We start from the raw sequence: 15,826 nt of genomic DNA on the forward strand, positions 1-15,826 counted from the left end.
CGGCCATGGTTCACGGGCCCAGCCACTCCGCGGCACGTGGGATCCTCCCGGACCGGGGCACGAACCCGTGTCCCCTGCATTGGCAGGCGGACTCTCAACCACCGTGCCACCAGGGAAGCCAATATTTTTCTTAATTCCTCTGATAGTTTGTTATTGGTGCAGGAAAAAATAACAGATTTCTGTATATTAATTTTGTATACTTCAAATTTACTGAATTTATTCATGCTAATAAGTTGTGGGTGAAATCTTTAGGGTTTTCTCTATGTGTCATGTTCAAACAGTGACAGTTTTAGTTCCTTTACAAACTAGATCCCCTTTTTTTTATTTTGTCTTTTTGCTGTGGCTAGGATTATTAATACTATGTTGAATAAAAGTGGTGAGAACAGTTATCCTTGTCTTGCTCCTATTCTTAGAGAAAATGCTTTCAACTTTTCATCATTGAGTATGATGTTAGCTGTGGTTTTTGTTATATATGCCCTTTATTATATAAAGGTATGTTACCTCTATACCAACTTTCTTGAGAGCTTTTCTCATAAATCAGATTTTGAAGTTCATTGAATTTTTGTCAGTTGCTTTTGCTGGAGCTATGATCATTTGATTTTATCCTTTGTTATGCTAATCTGGTGCATCATTTTTTAAAAAATAAATTTTATTTATTTTTGGCTGTGTTGGGTCTTCGCTGCTGTGTGCAGGCTTTCTCTAGTTGCGGCGAGCGGGGGCTACTCTTTGTTGCAGTGCATTGGCTTCTCATTGCGGAGCATGGGCTCTAGGTGTGTGGGCTTCAGTAGTTGCGGTACACAGGCTCAGTAGTTGTGGCTCATGGGGACTAGAGCACAGGCTTAGTAGTTGTGGCACATGGGTTTAGTTGCTCCACAGCATGTGGAATCTTCCAGGACCGGGGCTCGAACCTGTGTCCCCTGCATTGGCAGGTGGATTCTCAACCACTGTGCCACCAGAGAAGCCCCTAATCTGGTGTGTCATTTAACTGATTTGCATATATTGAATCATCCCTGCATCACTGAGATAAATCCCACATGATCATGGGGTATGGTTCTTTTAATGTATTGTTGAATTCAGTTTGCTAATATTTTGTTGAGGATTTTTGCATCTGTGTTCATCAGGAATATTGGCCTGTAATCTTTTTTTTTTTTGTAATATCTTTATCTGGTTTTCATATATGGGTAATGCTGGTCTCAGAAAATTAGTATGGAAACACTCCTTCAATTGTTTGGAATCGTTTGAGAGGGTAGTTGTTTAATAGTTGAGAGGGTAGTTGTGCTTTATCAGTGAAGCCACCTGACCCTGGACTTTTGTTTATTGGACATTTTTTGATTACAGATTCAATTTCATTACTAGCAATTGATCTGTTTAGCTTTTTTTTATTCCTGATTCAATCTTGGAAGAATTATAATTCTAGGAATTTATCCATTTCTTATAGGTTGTCCAATTTGTTAGTGTGTAATTGTTTGTAGTAATCTCTTATGATACTTCGGTTTACTATGGTGTCTGTGGTAACTTCATCACTTTCACTTCTGATGTATTTGGGTCTTCTTGTTCTTTAAAAAACATACAGTTGAAAAAAAACCAAAACATACATTTGTCTTATTAAGCTTTTGAAAAGAATAAGTGTTTAATCTCCTACTCTTACTGTATGTATACCTTTTCCAGTGAGGTTTTTACTTTTGTGTGTTTTCTTGTTACTACTTAGTGATACTAATTTTAAGCTTAAATACATTTCTTCAACATTTCTTGTAAGCATGTTTTATTAGTGATGAATTCATTTAGCTTTTGCTTGTCTGGGAAACACTTGATCTCTCTTTCAATTCTGAATAATAATCTTGTTGGTACAGTATTCTTGTCATAGACTTTTCCCTTTAAGCCCATTGAATATATCCTGTCATTCATTTCTGGTCTGCAAATATGCTGAAAAGTCACCTGATAGTATTATGAGAACACCTTGCACATAACCAGCTAATTTTATTTCACTGCTTCTATGATCCCTCTTTGTCTTTAATTTTTGACATTTTATCTATGATATGTCTTGGTATGGATCTGTTTGTCTTCAGCTTGTTTGGCACTCTGTTTTTCTGGAACTGGATGTCTGTTACATTTACCAGGTCAGGAAAATTGTCAGTTATTATATCCTCTAATAAGTTATCTGCCTCTTATTCTCTTTCTCCTCTTTCTGGGACCCCTATAATGCTAGAGTTAGTATTCTTGATATTGTGCCAGAAGTCCCTTTATCTATCATTTTAATTCTTTTTTCTTCTTGCTATTCAATTCGGGTAAGTTTCACTACTTTGACTTCCAGATCACAGATCTGTTCTTCTGTATTATATAATCTAACATTGCTTCCCTTTAGTGTGTGTGTGTGTGTGTGTGTGTGTGTGTGTGTGTGTGTGTGTGTTATCTCAGTTATTGTAGTTTTCAGCTCTTTGGTTCATTTTTTACATTTTATTATGCTCTCACTGTGTTTATCTATTCTTCTGACTTGAGTGAGCATCATAATCATTACATTGAACACTTTTTTTCAGGTAGAAAGTGTTTCCCTGTTTTGTCTAGTTCTTCTTCTGATGTTGTGTCTTGTTACTTCATTTGTAATATATTCATCTACTCCCTTATGTTTCTTAATTCTTTGTGCATTTCCACTCACTAGGTTCAGTTCATGACATTTTTCAGTCTTGGAGAAGTGGCCTTATACAGGAGATGGCCTACAGGGCCCAGCAGCACATTCTCCTCTGGCCAGCACAGCCAGATGCTGCAGGGATGTCCCCTATGTGGGCTGCATGTCCCTTTCTGTTGTAGAAGGGCCAACTACTGTGGACAAGCTGGTAGGCTGTATTGGACCCTGGTCTAAACATCTGTGAGGTCCTGCATTTTGTGATTGCTGTGGGTGTGCTCATAGGCAAGGCAGCCCTCCATTATGGGTCTGCTCCAGGTGCACAGGTGGGTAGGGAAGGCCCCCAGTGTGTTTGCTTGTGAGGCCTTGTGGTGCAGGAGTGCTGTAGACATGGTGGTGGATGCGGCAGGCCCCTGACACTAATCAAATGGAGGGAAGATTCTAAAATGTTACCTGTGAGTGTCTCAGTCCCTAGCAGGAGTCCAAGCTGCCTCTTGCTTCTGGGATTAGCATGTGGGTCTGACTCAGATGTCTTTCAGACTACTGGCTCTGCACAGAGATTGAGAACATGTGAGGTTTGGTGTGTGCCCTTTAAGAGTGGAGTCTCAATTTCCTTTAACTTCCAGCTCTCCTGAAAGGAAGCCCTGCAGGTTTTCAAAGCCAGACCTGCTGTGTTCTTTCCTTCCCAATGCAGGAACTCTGGGTTGGGCAGCCTGATGTAGGGCTCAGACCCTTCCCTCCTTGGGGAGGACCTATGCAGTTGTGGTATCTGTAAATCGTGGAGCACAGTGCTGAAGGTGTGCGTTCTAACTAGACTGTGTTTCCAATCCACTTACGTGCCTTGTGGTTTCTCATTCTTTATAGCTTGAGTTGTGGAAAATTTTCTCTGCTAGTCTTCAGGGGATTCTCAGAGATAACTTCTCTGTAAGCAGTTGTAATTTTGGTGTGCCCATGGGAGGAGGTGAGCTCAGGATCTTCCATACTCCATCCTCTGGCTCCCCTCTCCCCTTTTGTAAAATATATGCATTTCTCACTGTAAACACATCTCTCTGAATTGTGTTTACTGTATTCCTTATGTTTAGGTACTTTGTGTTTCCACATTTGTTTGCTTTAAGATATTGTTTGATATCCCTTTTGATTTATTGTTGCATGCATTGGTTGTTCAATAGCTTGTTGTTCAGTATCTAAGTGCTCTTGAATTTTCAATTATTCTTCCTAATACTGAATTTCAGTTTCATAGCATTGTGGCTGGAAAAGATACTTGATATGATTTTAATCTTCTTGGATTCTTGAAGCCTTTTTTTGTGGCTTAATATATTATCTGCTAGGAAATATTCTATGTACACTTAAGAAGAATGGGCGTTTCACTGCTGTTGAGTGGAATGTACTATATACGTCTGTTAGGTTCACTTGATAGCGAGTGTAATGTTAAGCCCAAAGTTTCCTGATTGTATAGACCATCTAGGCTGAATATCAATGTTGAAAGTTGGGTAGTGAAGTTTCTTACCATTCTTATATTTCTGCACATTTTCCACTTCATATCTGTTAATATTTTCTTTCTATGTTTAGAGGCTCCAGTGCTGGAGCCATACTTATTTATAACTCATTATTTCTTAATGCATTAATCCCTACATCATTATATAATAACCTTTGATTCTTTGAGAGGTTTGTCTTAAAGTCTATTTTGCCTGATACTAGATTATTCTGTAATTATCATTTGCATGGAGTATCTTATTTCCAGTCTTTCAATTTTATCCTATCTATGGCCTAAAGTTAACACAAATTTCTTGTACACAGTATATAATTAATCTTGTTAAAAAAAATTCATTCAAACACAGTAGGGAGATTTTAAATTGAAGTATAATTGATATATAGTATTATATTAGTGTCAGGGGTACAACATAGTGGTTTAACATTTTATAGATTATACTCCATTTGAGTTTATTACAAAATAATGACTCTATTTCCTTATGTTGTACAATACATCCTTGTTTATTCTGTACATAGGGGTATTGGATCAAGAGATAAAAGCTACTATCTCTCTCTCCCCCTTCACTCTCCCAACTAGTTACCCCTAATTTGTTCTCTGTGAGCCGATTTCTGTTTTCTTATATAAATTCCTTTGTTCTAACTTACATGAGGAATCTAAAAAATTGAATAGGGTATTTGACTGATTTCACTAAGTATAATACACTCTAGGTCCATCCATGTTGTAGCACATGGCAGTATTTTTATATTTAATGGCTGATTAATGTCCCATTATATACATATATATTTAATATATTTTATCCATTCATCTATTGATAGTTTGCTGCCATATCTTGGCCATTGGAAATAATGCTGCTATAAATATTGGGGTGCATGTATCTTTTCAAATTGGTGTTTTCACTTTCTTTGGGTATATACCCACCAGTGGAATTGTTTCTTTTTTTTTTTAACACCTTTATTGGAGTATAATTGCTTTACAATGTTGTGTTAGTTTCTGCTGTATAACAAAGTGAATCAGTTATATGTATACATATATCCTCATATCCCCTACCTCTTGCATTTCCTTCCCACTCTCCCTGTCCCACCCCTCTAGGTGGTCACAAAGCACTGAGCTGATCTCCCTGTGCTATGTGGCTGCTTCCCACTGGCTATCTATTTTACATTTGGTAGTTTATATATATCATTGCTACTCCCACTTCGTCCCAGCTTACCCTTCCCCTTCCCCCTCCCGGTGTCCTCAAGTCCATTCCCTACATCTGTGTCTTTATTCCTGTTCTGCCCCTAGGTTCATCAGAACCTTTTTTTTTTTTTTTTAGATTTCATGTATATGTGTTAGCATATGGTATTTGTTTTTCTCTTTATGACTTACTTCACTCTGTATGACAGACTCTAGGTCCATCCACCTCACTACAGATAACTCAATTTCCTTTCTATTTACGGCTGAGTAATATGGAATTTTTTCTTAATACAGTAGGTCTCATTTTAGTTTTTTGACAACCTCAGTAATATTTTCATAGTGGTTGCACCAATTTACAATCTCACCAACAGTGTACTAGGGTTCCCTTTCCTCACAATCCCCACTAACAGTTGTTATCTTTAGACTTTTTGATGAGAGCCATTTTGACAGATGTGAGGTCATGTCTCATTGTGGTTTTGATTTGCATTTATCCAGTGATTAGTGATATTTAGCATTTTTTCATTTGCCTGTTGGCTATCTCTATATCGTCTGTGGAAAAAGTCTACTACGGGTTTCTCTCCATTTTTCATCTTTTTTTGTTTTTTGATACTGAGTGGATGACCACTTTATATAATTTGTTTTTTTTTTTTTTTTTGCGGTACTCAGGCCTCTCACTGCTGTGGCCTCTCCCGTTGCGGAGCACAAGCTCCAGACGCGCAGGCTCAGCGGCCATGGCTCACGGGCCCAGCCGCTCCGCAGCATGTGGGATCCTCCCGGACCAGGGCACTGAACCCGTGTCCCTTGCATCGGCAGGCGGACTCTCAACCACTGCACCACCAGGGAAGCCCCACTTTATATAATTTGGATATTAACCCCTTCTCCATCACATCCTTTGTGTATATTTTTCTCCCATTCTGTAGGCTATCTTTTCATTTTGTCTAACATTTCCTTTGCTCTGCAAAAGATTTTAATTAGGTCTCATTTGTTTCTTTTTCCTTTTATGTCTTTTCCCCTTAGGTGACAAATCCAAAGAAAGTGTTCCCATTTGTGACAAAGAGTGTTCAGCCTATGTTCTCTCCTAGGAGTTTTAGGGTTTGAGGTATTCCATTTAGGTCCCTAATCATTTTGAGTTTGCTTTTGTATATGGTGTGAGGAAATGTTCTAATCACATTATTTTTATTTTCTTTTTGCGGTACGCGGGTCTCTCACTGTTGTGGCCTCTCCCGTTGCGGAGCACAGGCTCCGGAAGTGCAGGCTCAGCAGCCATGGCTCACGGGCCCAGCCGCTCTGCAGCATGTGGGATCTTCCTGGACCGGGGCACGAACCTGTGTCCCCTGCATCGGCCAGTATTTCCAGCACCACTTATTAAAGAGACTATTTTTCTCCATTGTATATTTGTGTTTCTTTGTAGTAGATTTGCATAGGTGTGCGGGTTCCTTTCTGGGCTCACTATACTATTTCATTGATCTATATGTCTCTTTTGTGATTATTTTAGTTTTGTAGCCAGGAAGTGTGATATCTCCAGCTTTGGTGTTTTTTCTCAGGATTGCTTTAGCAATGTGGGTCATTTTTGGTTTTATATTTATTTTAGGGTTATTTGCTCTAGTTCTGTGAAAAATGTCATGGGTATTTTGAGAGGATTAATTTAAATCTATAGGTTGCTTGGAATATTATGTGGCTCTCTGAAAAATCTTAGTTATTCCAATCTAAGAGGATGGAATCGTTTATTTGTGACATCTTCCATTACTTTCATCAATGTCTGTTTTTGTGGCAGTACGATATTATTTTGATTACTGCTACAAAAACAGACACATAGATCAATGAAATATAATAAAGAGCCTAGATAGGAACCCACATCCCTATGGTCAATAAAGCTACTACAAAGGAGGAGAGAATATGCAATGGAGAAAAGACAGTCCATTCAATAACTGATGCTGATCAAACTGGAAAGCTATAGCTACAAAAATGAGATTAGAACATTTTCTCACACTGCACACAAAAACACATTTAGATATATAATCCATTTTGTATTACCGCAAACAAATCTCCTAGGAGAGAACATAAGAAGAACGCTCTTTTGCAATAAGTGGGAACACTTTCTTTTTTGGATCTGTCTCCTAATGGAAAAAGACATAAATATTCCATTGTATATTGGACCTAGACCTAGAGTCAGTCATACAGAGTGAAGTAAGTCAGAAAGAGAAAAACAAATACCATATGCTAACACATATATATGGAATCTAGAAAAAAAATGGTTCTGAAGAACCTAGGGGCAGGTTAGGAATAAAGATGCAGATGTAGAGAATGGACTTGAGGACAAGGGGATGGGGGAGGGTAAGCTGGGACGAAGTGAGAGAGTGGCATGGACATATATACATACCAAATGTAAAATAGATGGCTAGTGGGAAGCAGCTACATAGCACAGGGAGATCAGTGCAGTGTTTTGTGACCACCTAGAGGGAGGGGTTATGGGGATATATGTATATGTAAAGCTGATTCACTTTGTGATACCGCAGAAACTAACACACCATTGTAAAGCAATTATACTCCAGTAAAGATGTTAAAAAAAGACATAAAACAAAAATAAACCTAAATAAATTTAAAATCTTTTGCAGAGCAAAGGAAACATTAGACTAAATGAAATAGAGAGTGAAAAATATACACAAAGTATATGATGGAGAAGGGGTTAATATTCAAATTACATAAAGAGCTCATCCACTCAATATCAAAAAACAAAGGATGAAAACATGGGGAGAAACGCCTACTAGACATTTTTCCACAGAAGGTATACAGATAGGCAACAGGCACATGAAAAAAATGCTAAACATCAGTAATCACTAGATAAATGCAAATCAAAACCAGAATGAGACATCACCTCACATCTGTCAAAATGGCTCTCATCAAAAAGTCTACAGATAAAAAATGTTAATGAGGATTGTGAGAAAAGGGAACCCTAGTACACTGTTGGTGGGATTGTAAACTGGTACAACCACAATGAAAATATTATGGAGGTCATCAAAAAACTAAAAGGAACACTATTGTATTAAGAAACATTCCACTGCTGGGTATATATGCAAAGAAAATGAAAATACCAATCTGAAAATATGTATGAACCCCAATATTTATAGCAGTATTATTTCCAATGGCTAAGATATGGGAGCAAAATAAATGTCCATCAACAGAAGAATGGATAAAGAAGCTGCGACATATATATATATGTGTGTGTGTGTGTGTGTGTGTGTGTGGGTTTGTGTGTGTATAGACAGACAGATATACATATTACTCAGCCTTAAAAAAATAAAAATTCTGCCACGTGTAACAACATGAATGGATGTAGAGTGTATTAAATTAGTGAAATAGACAAAGAGAAATACTCTATGTTCTGACTACATGGGGAATCTAAAAAATTAAAGGAATGTATATAACAAAATAGAAATTGACTCACAGGGAACAAATTAGTGGTTACTAGTGGGGAGAGTGAAGGGAAACGGAGAGATAGTAGCTTCTGTGTCTTAATCCAATACGCCTATATATAAACAAACATGGATGTATTGTACAACATAGGGAAATAGAGTCATTATTTTGTAATAATTTCAAATGGAGTATAATCAATAAAAATGTTAAACCACTACGTTGTACCAATGAAACAAATATATATCAACTATACTATAATATTATATATCAACTATACTTCAATTTAAAAAATCCCTTCAGTGGCTGAATGGATTTTTTTTTAAACAAGATCAATTATATACAGTGTGCAAGAGATCTGTGTTAACTTTAAGGCCATAGATAGGACAAATTGCATTGGCAGGCAGATTCTTAACCACTGCACCACCAGGGAACCCCTGCATATATTTTTAAAAAGGGGAGAGGGGAGCCAGAGGATGGAGTATGGAAGATCCTGAGCTCACCTCCTCCCATGGGCACACCAAAATTACAACTGCTTACAGAGAAGTTATCTCTGAGAATGCTCTGAAGACTAGCAGAAAAAATTTTCCACAACTCAAGCTATAAAGAAGGAGAAACCACTAGGCACGTAAGAGGCTTAGAAACACAGTCTAGTTAGAACCCACACCTTCAGCACTGTGCCCCACGATTTAGAGACACCACAACTGCATAGGTCCTCCCCAAGGAGGGAAGGATCTGAGCCCTGCATCAGGCTGCCCAACCCAGAGTTCCTGCATTGGGAAGGAAGGAACTCAGCAGGTCTGGCTTTGAAAACCTGCAGGGCTTCCTTTCAGGAGAGCTGGAAGTTAAAGGAAATTGAGACTCCACTCTTAAAGGGCACACACCAAACCTCACATGTTCTCAATCTCTGTGCAGAGCCAGTAGTCTGAAAGACATCTGAGTCAGACCCACATGCTAATCCCAGAAGCAAGAGGCAGCTTGGACTCCTGCTAGGGACTGAGACACTCACAGGCAACATTTTAGAATCTTCCCTCCATTTGATTAGTGTCAGGGGCCTGCCGCATCCACCACCATGTCTACAGCACTCCTGCACCACAAGGCCTCACAAGCAAACACACTGGGGGCCTTCCCTACCCACCTGTGCACCTGGAGCAGACCCATAATGGAGGGCTGCCTTGCCTATGAGCACACCCACAGCAATCACATAATGCAGGACCTCACAGACATTTAGACCAGGGTCCAATACAGCCTACCAGCTTGTCCACAGTAGTTGGTCCTTCTACAACAGAAAGGGACATGCAGCCCACATAGGGGACATCCCTGCAGCATCTGGCTGTGCTGGCCAGAGGAGAATGTGCTGCTGGGCCCTGTAGGCCATCTCCTGTATAAGGCCACTTCTCCAAGACTGAAAATGTCACAAGGCAAACCTAATAAATACAAATGCACAGAGAATTAGAAAACATAAGGAAATAGAAGAATATATTACTAGTGAAGTAACTAGACACAGTATCAGAAAAAGAACTAGACAAAACAGGGATAAGCATCCTACCTGAAAAAACGTGTTCAAGGTAATGATTATCAAGATGCTCACCCACGTCAGGACACAGTGAGAACTTCAACAAAGCACAATAAAATGTAAAAGAGAACCAAAGAACTGAAAAATACAATAACTGAGACTAACATACACACACACACACACACACACACACACACACACACACACACACACACACACACACACACACACACACACTACAGGGAAGCAACATTAGATTATATGATACAGAAGAACAGAAGAGTCATCTGGAGGACAGAGTAGTGAAACTCACCAAAATTTGAATAGCAAGAAGAAAAAAAATTATGATAGGTAAAGAGACCTCTTGGAAAACATCAAGAATACTAACCCTAGCATTATAGGGGTCCCAGAAAGAGAAGAAAGAGAGTAAGGGGCAGATAATTTATTTTATGAGAGGATATAACAACTGACAATTTTCCTAACCTGGGAAAGGAAACAGACATCAAGTCCCAGGAAACACAGAGTCCCAAAGAAGATGAAGACAAACAGATCCACACCAAGACACATTATAATTAAAGCATCAAAAATTAAAGACAAAGAGGGATCATAGAAGGAATGAAATAAAAGTAACTGGGTAGGGACTTCCCTGGCAGTCCAGTGGTTAAGATTTCACCTTCCAATGCAGAGGGTGCAGGTTCGATCCCTGGTCAGAGAGCTAAGATCCCACATGCCTTGAGGCGAAAAACCAAAACATAGAATAGAAGCAATATTCTAAACAAATTCAAGAAAGACTTTAAAAATGGTCCACATCAAAAAAGTGTTAAAAAAAAAGTAACTGGTTATGTGCAAGGTATTTTCATAAGACTATCAGCTGAATTTTCAGCAGACTTCGCATACCAGAAAGGAATGAAAATATATTCAATGGTCTAAAAGGAAAAAGGCCACAGCAAGAATACTGTACCAGCAAGATTATAATGCAGAATCAAGGGAGAGATCAAGCATTTCCAGGCTAGCAAACACTAAATGAGTTCATCACTAAGAAAGCATCCTTATAAGAAATGTTGAAGGAATTTATTTAAGCTTAAAAGAAGTATCACTAATTAGCAACAAGAAAACACACAAAAGTAAAAATCTCACTGGAAAAAGGTATACATATTGTAAGGGGAGTAGATCGAACACTTATTAAGCTTCTGTAAATAAAAGACACAAGTAGTATTCTTTTGAAGAAAGAGAAGGCCCAAATAAATTAGAAACAAAAGAGAGACACCACAGAAATGCAAAGTAGCATAAGACATTTCTACAAACAATTACACACTAAAGAGTTGGACACCTAGAAGAATTGGATAAATTCCTAGAATTATAAATCTTCTAAGACTGAATCAGGAATAAATAAAAAACCTAAAAGATCAAATACTAGTAATGAAATTGGTAGTCAAAAAACTCCCAATAAATGAAATCCCAGGACCAGGTACCTTCACTGATAAATTCTACCAAATATTTAAATGAAAGTTAACATCTATCCTTCTCAAACTATTCCAAATAATTGAAGAAAGAGTGTTTCCAAACTAATTCTCTGAGATCAGAATCAGCCATAGATGAAAACCAGATAAAGATACTACCAGAAAAAGTAGGTTACAGGCCTTACTCCTGATGAACATATATGCAAAAATCCTCTGCAAAACATTAGCAAACTGAATTCAACAATACATTAAAAAATCCATACCCCGTGATCATGTGGGATTTATCTCAGCAATGCAGGGATGATTCAATATATGCAAATCAATTAAGGGACACACCAGATTAGTATAACAAAGTATAAAATCAAATGATCATCTTCATAGCTCCAGCAAAAGCATTTGACAAAAATTCAACAAACTTCAAAATCTGATAAAGCTCTGAACAAAGTTGGTATAGAGGCAACATACCTTTATATAATAAAGGGCATATATGACAAAAACCACAGCTACCATCATACTCAATGATGAAAAGTTGAAAGCATTTCCCCTAAGAACAGGAGCAAGACAAGGATGACTGTTCTCACCACTTTTATTCAACATAGTATTAATAATCCTAGCCACAGCAAAAAGACAAAAATAAAAAAGGGGATCTAGTTTGTAAAGGAACTAAAACTGTCACTGTTTGAACATGACACATAGAGAAAACCCTAAAGATTTCACCCACAAAGTATTAGCATGAATAAATTCAGTAAATTTGAAGTATACACAATTAACATACAGAAATCTGTTATTTTTCCTGCACCAATAACAAACTATCCAAGGTATGAAGAAAAAAATATGATTATATTAAAATGATAAAAGACCTAAGAATAAATTTATCCATAAATGTGAAAGATTTATGCACTGAAAATTATGACATGGATGAAACAAATGGAAGATGACACAAATAAATGAAAAGATACCTTATGCTCTTCGATTGGAAGAATTAATATTTTTAAAACAGCTATACTACTCCAAGCAACCTACAGATATAAAGCATTCCCTATCAAAATACCCATGAGTGCTCGCTTTGGCAGCACATATACTAAAATTGGAAAGATACAGAGAAGATTAGCATGGCCCCTTCACAGGATGACATGCAAATTTGTGAAGTTTTCCATATTTTTTGGACAGCTACATGGAAAAGAATGAAATTAGAACACTCCTTAACAGCATACACAAAAATAAACTCAAATGGATTAATGACCTAAATATAAGGCAAGACACTGTAAAACTCTTAGAGGAAAACATAGGCAGAACACTCCATGACATAAAAGCAAGATCCTTTTTGACCCACCTCCTAGAGAAATGGAAATAAAAATAAACAAATGGGACCTAATGAAACTAAAAAGCTTTTGCACAGCAAAGGAAACCATAAACAAGACAAAAAGACAACCCTCAGAATGGGAGAAAATATTTGCAAATGAAACAACTAACAAAGGATTAATCTCCAAAATATACAAGCAGCTCATGCAGCTCAATATCAAAAAACCAAACAACCCAATCCAGAAATGGGCAGAAGACCTAAATAGACATTTCTCCAAAGAAGATATACAGACTGCCAACAAACACATGAAAGGATGCTCAACATCATTAATCATTAGAGAAATGCAAATCAAAACTACAATGTGGTATCACCTCACACCAGTCAGGGTGGCCCTCATCAAAAAATCTACAAACAATAAATGCTGGAGAGGGTGTGGAGAAGAGAGAACCCTCTTGCACTGTTGGTGGGAATGTAAATTGATACAGCCTCTATGGAGAATAGTATGGAGGTTCCTCAAAAACCTAAAAATAGAACTACCATATGACCCAGCAATCCCACTACTGGGCATATACCCTGAGAAAACCATAATTCAAAAAGAGGCATGTACCACAATGTTCATTGCAGCTCTATTTACAATAGCCAGGACATGGAAGCAACCTAAATGTCCATTGACAGATGAATGGATAAAGAAGATGTGGCACATATATAAATGGAATATTACTCAGCCATAAAAAATGAAATTGAGTTATTTGTGGTGAGGTGGATGGACCTAGAGTCTGTCATACAGAGTGAAGAAGTCAGAAAGAGAAAAACAAATACCATATGCTAACACATATATATGGAATCTTAAAAAAAATGGTTCTCAAGAACCTAGTGGCAGGACAGGAATAAAGATGCAGACATAGAGAATGGACTTGAGGACACGGGGATGAAGTGAGAGAGTGGCATGGACATATATGCACTACCAAATGTAAAATAGCTAGCTAGTGGGAAGCAGCCACATAGCACAAGGAGATCACCTCCGTGCTTTGTGACCACCTAGAGGGGTGGGCTAGGGAGGGTGGGAGGGAGACGCAAGAGGGAGGAGATATGGGGATATATGTATATGTATAGCTGATTCACTTTGTTATAAAGCAGAAACTAACATACCATTGTAAAGCAATTATACTCCAATAAAGATATTTAAAAAAAAAGATCTAGTAAAGGGAATGATGATTCATGCCAAAAAAAAAAAAAAAATTAGGGCTTCTCTGCTGGCTCAGTGGTTAAGAATCCGCCTGCCAATGCAGGGGACATGGGTTCGAGCCCTGTTCCGGAAAGATCCCACATGCCGTGGAGCAACTAAGCCAGCGAGCCACAACTACTGAACCCTGTGTGCCTAGAACCTGTGTTCTACAACAAAAGAAGCCACTGCAATGAGAAGCCCACGCACCACAATGAAGAGTGGCCCCCGCTCACTGCAACTAGAGAAAAGCCCTCACACAGCAACAAAGACTCAATGCAGTCCAAAATAAATAAAATAAATTTAAAAAATACCCATGACATTTTTCACAGAACCAGAACAAATAATCCTAAAAGTAATAGAGAACCACAAAATACCCACATTGCTTAAGCAATCCTGAGAAAAATGACCAAAGGTGGAGATACCACACTCCCTGAATACGATGCTACAATAATCACAAAAACAGACACAGAAATCAATGGAATAGAATAAAGAGCTCAGAAAGGAACCTGCACACCTATGGTCAATAAGTCTACTACAAAAGAATCAAGAATATACAATGGAGAAAAGACAGTCTCTTCAATAAGTGGTGTTTGGAAAACTGGAGAGTTACCAGTAAAATAATGAGAATAGAACATTTCCTCACACTGTACACAAAGACAAACTCAAAATGGATTAAGGACCTAAATGGAATACCTCAAACCCTAAAACTCCTAGGAGAGAACGTAGGCTGAAAATTCTTTGGCATAAATGGGAACACTTTCTTTTTTGGACCTGTCTCCTAAGGGAAAAAAGACATAAAAGCAAAAATACACAAATGGGACCTAATTAATTTTAAAATCTTTTGCAGAGCAAAGGAAATGTTAGACACAATGAAAAGGTAACCTACAGAATGGGAGAAAAATATATGCCAAGGATATGATGGAGAAGGGGTTAATATCCAAATTATATAAAGAGCTCATCCACTCAGTATCAAAAAACAAACACAAAAGGATGAAAAATGGAGAGAAACACTTAATAGACATTTTTCCACAGAAGATATACAGATAGCCATCAGGCACATGAAAAAATGCTAAACATCACTAATCATTGGATAAATGCAAATCAAAACCAGAATGAGAAATCACCTCACATCTGTCAAGATGGCTCTCATCAAAAAGTCTAGGGCTTCCCTGATAGAGCAGTGGTTAAGAATGTGTCTGCCAATGCAGGGGACATGGGTTCGAGCTCTGGTCCAGGGAGATCCCACATGCCATGGAGCAACTAAGCTCGTGTGCCAAACTACTGAGCCTGCTCTCTAGAGCTCATGAGCCACAACTACTGAGCCTGCATGCCACAACTACTGAAGCCCATGCACCTACAGCCCGTGCTCTGCAACAAGAGAAGCCACTGCAATAAGAAGCCCATGAACCGCAATGAAGAGTAGCCCTCACTCGCCGCAACTAGAGAAAGCCTGCACACAGTACAGACCCAAAGCAGCCAAAAAATTAATTAATTAATTAATTTAAAAAAAAGTCTACAGACAGCAAATGTTAGGAACCCTAGTGCATTGTTAGTGGGATTGTAAATTGGTACAACCACTATGAAAATATTATGGAGGTCGTCAGAAAACTAAAAGGAGAACTACTG

The 15,826-nt window shown here is 38.2% G+C and overlaps 1 protein-coding gene and 1 non-coding gene across 2 annotated transcripts in view; one reads left to right on the top strand and one right to left on the bottom strand.

The window, feature by feature from the left end:
* The window catches only part of ZNF761 (zinc finger protein 761), a 113,326-nt gene that overhangs the window by 27,791 nt on the left and 69,709 nt on the right, over positions 1-15,826 (bottom strand). The window lies entirely within an intron of this gene.
* Positions 12,730-12,835, top strand: LOC137215801 (U6 spliceosomal RNA). The gene has a single exon (XR_010939435.1). It is a non-coding gene; the product is annotated as a U6 spliceosomal RNA (small nuclear RNA).

This window comes from Pseudorca crassidens, chromosome 20 (genome assembly GCF_039906515.1).
Source record: "Pseudorca crassidens isolate mPseCra1 chromosome 20, mPseCra1.hap1, whole genome shotgun sequence".
Classification (NCBI taxonomy): Eukaryota; Metazoa; Chordata; class Mammalia; order Artiodactyla; family Delphinidae; genus Pseudorca; species Pseudorca crassidens.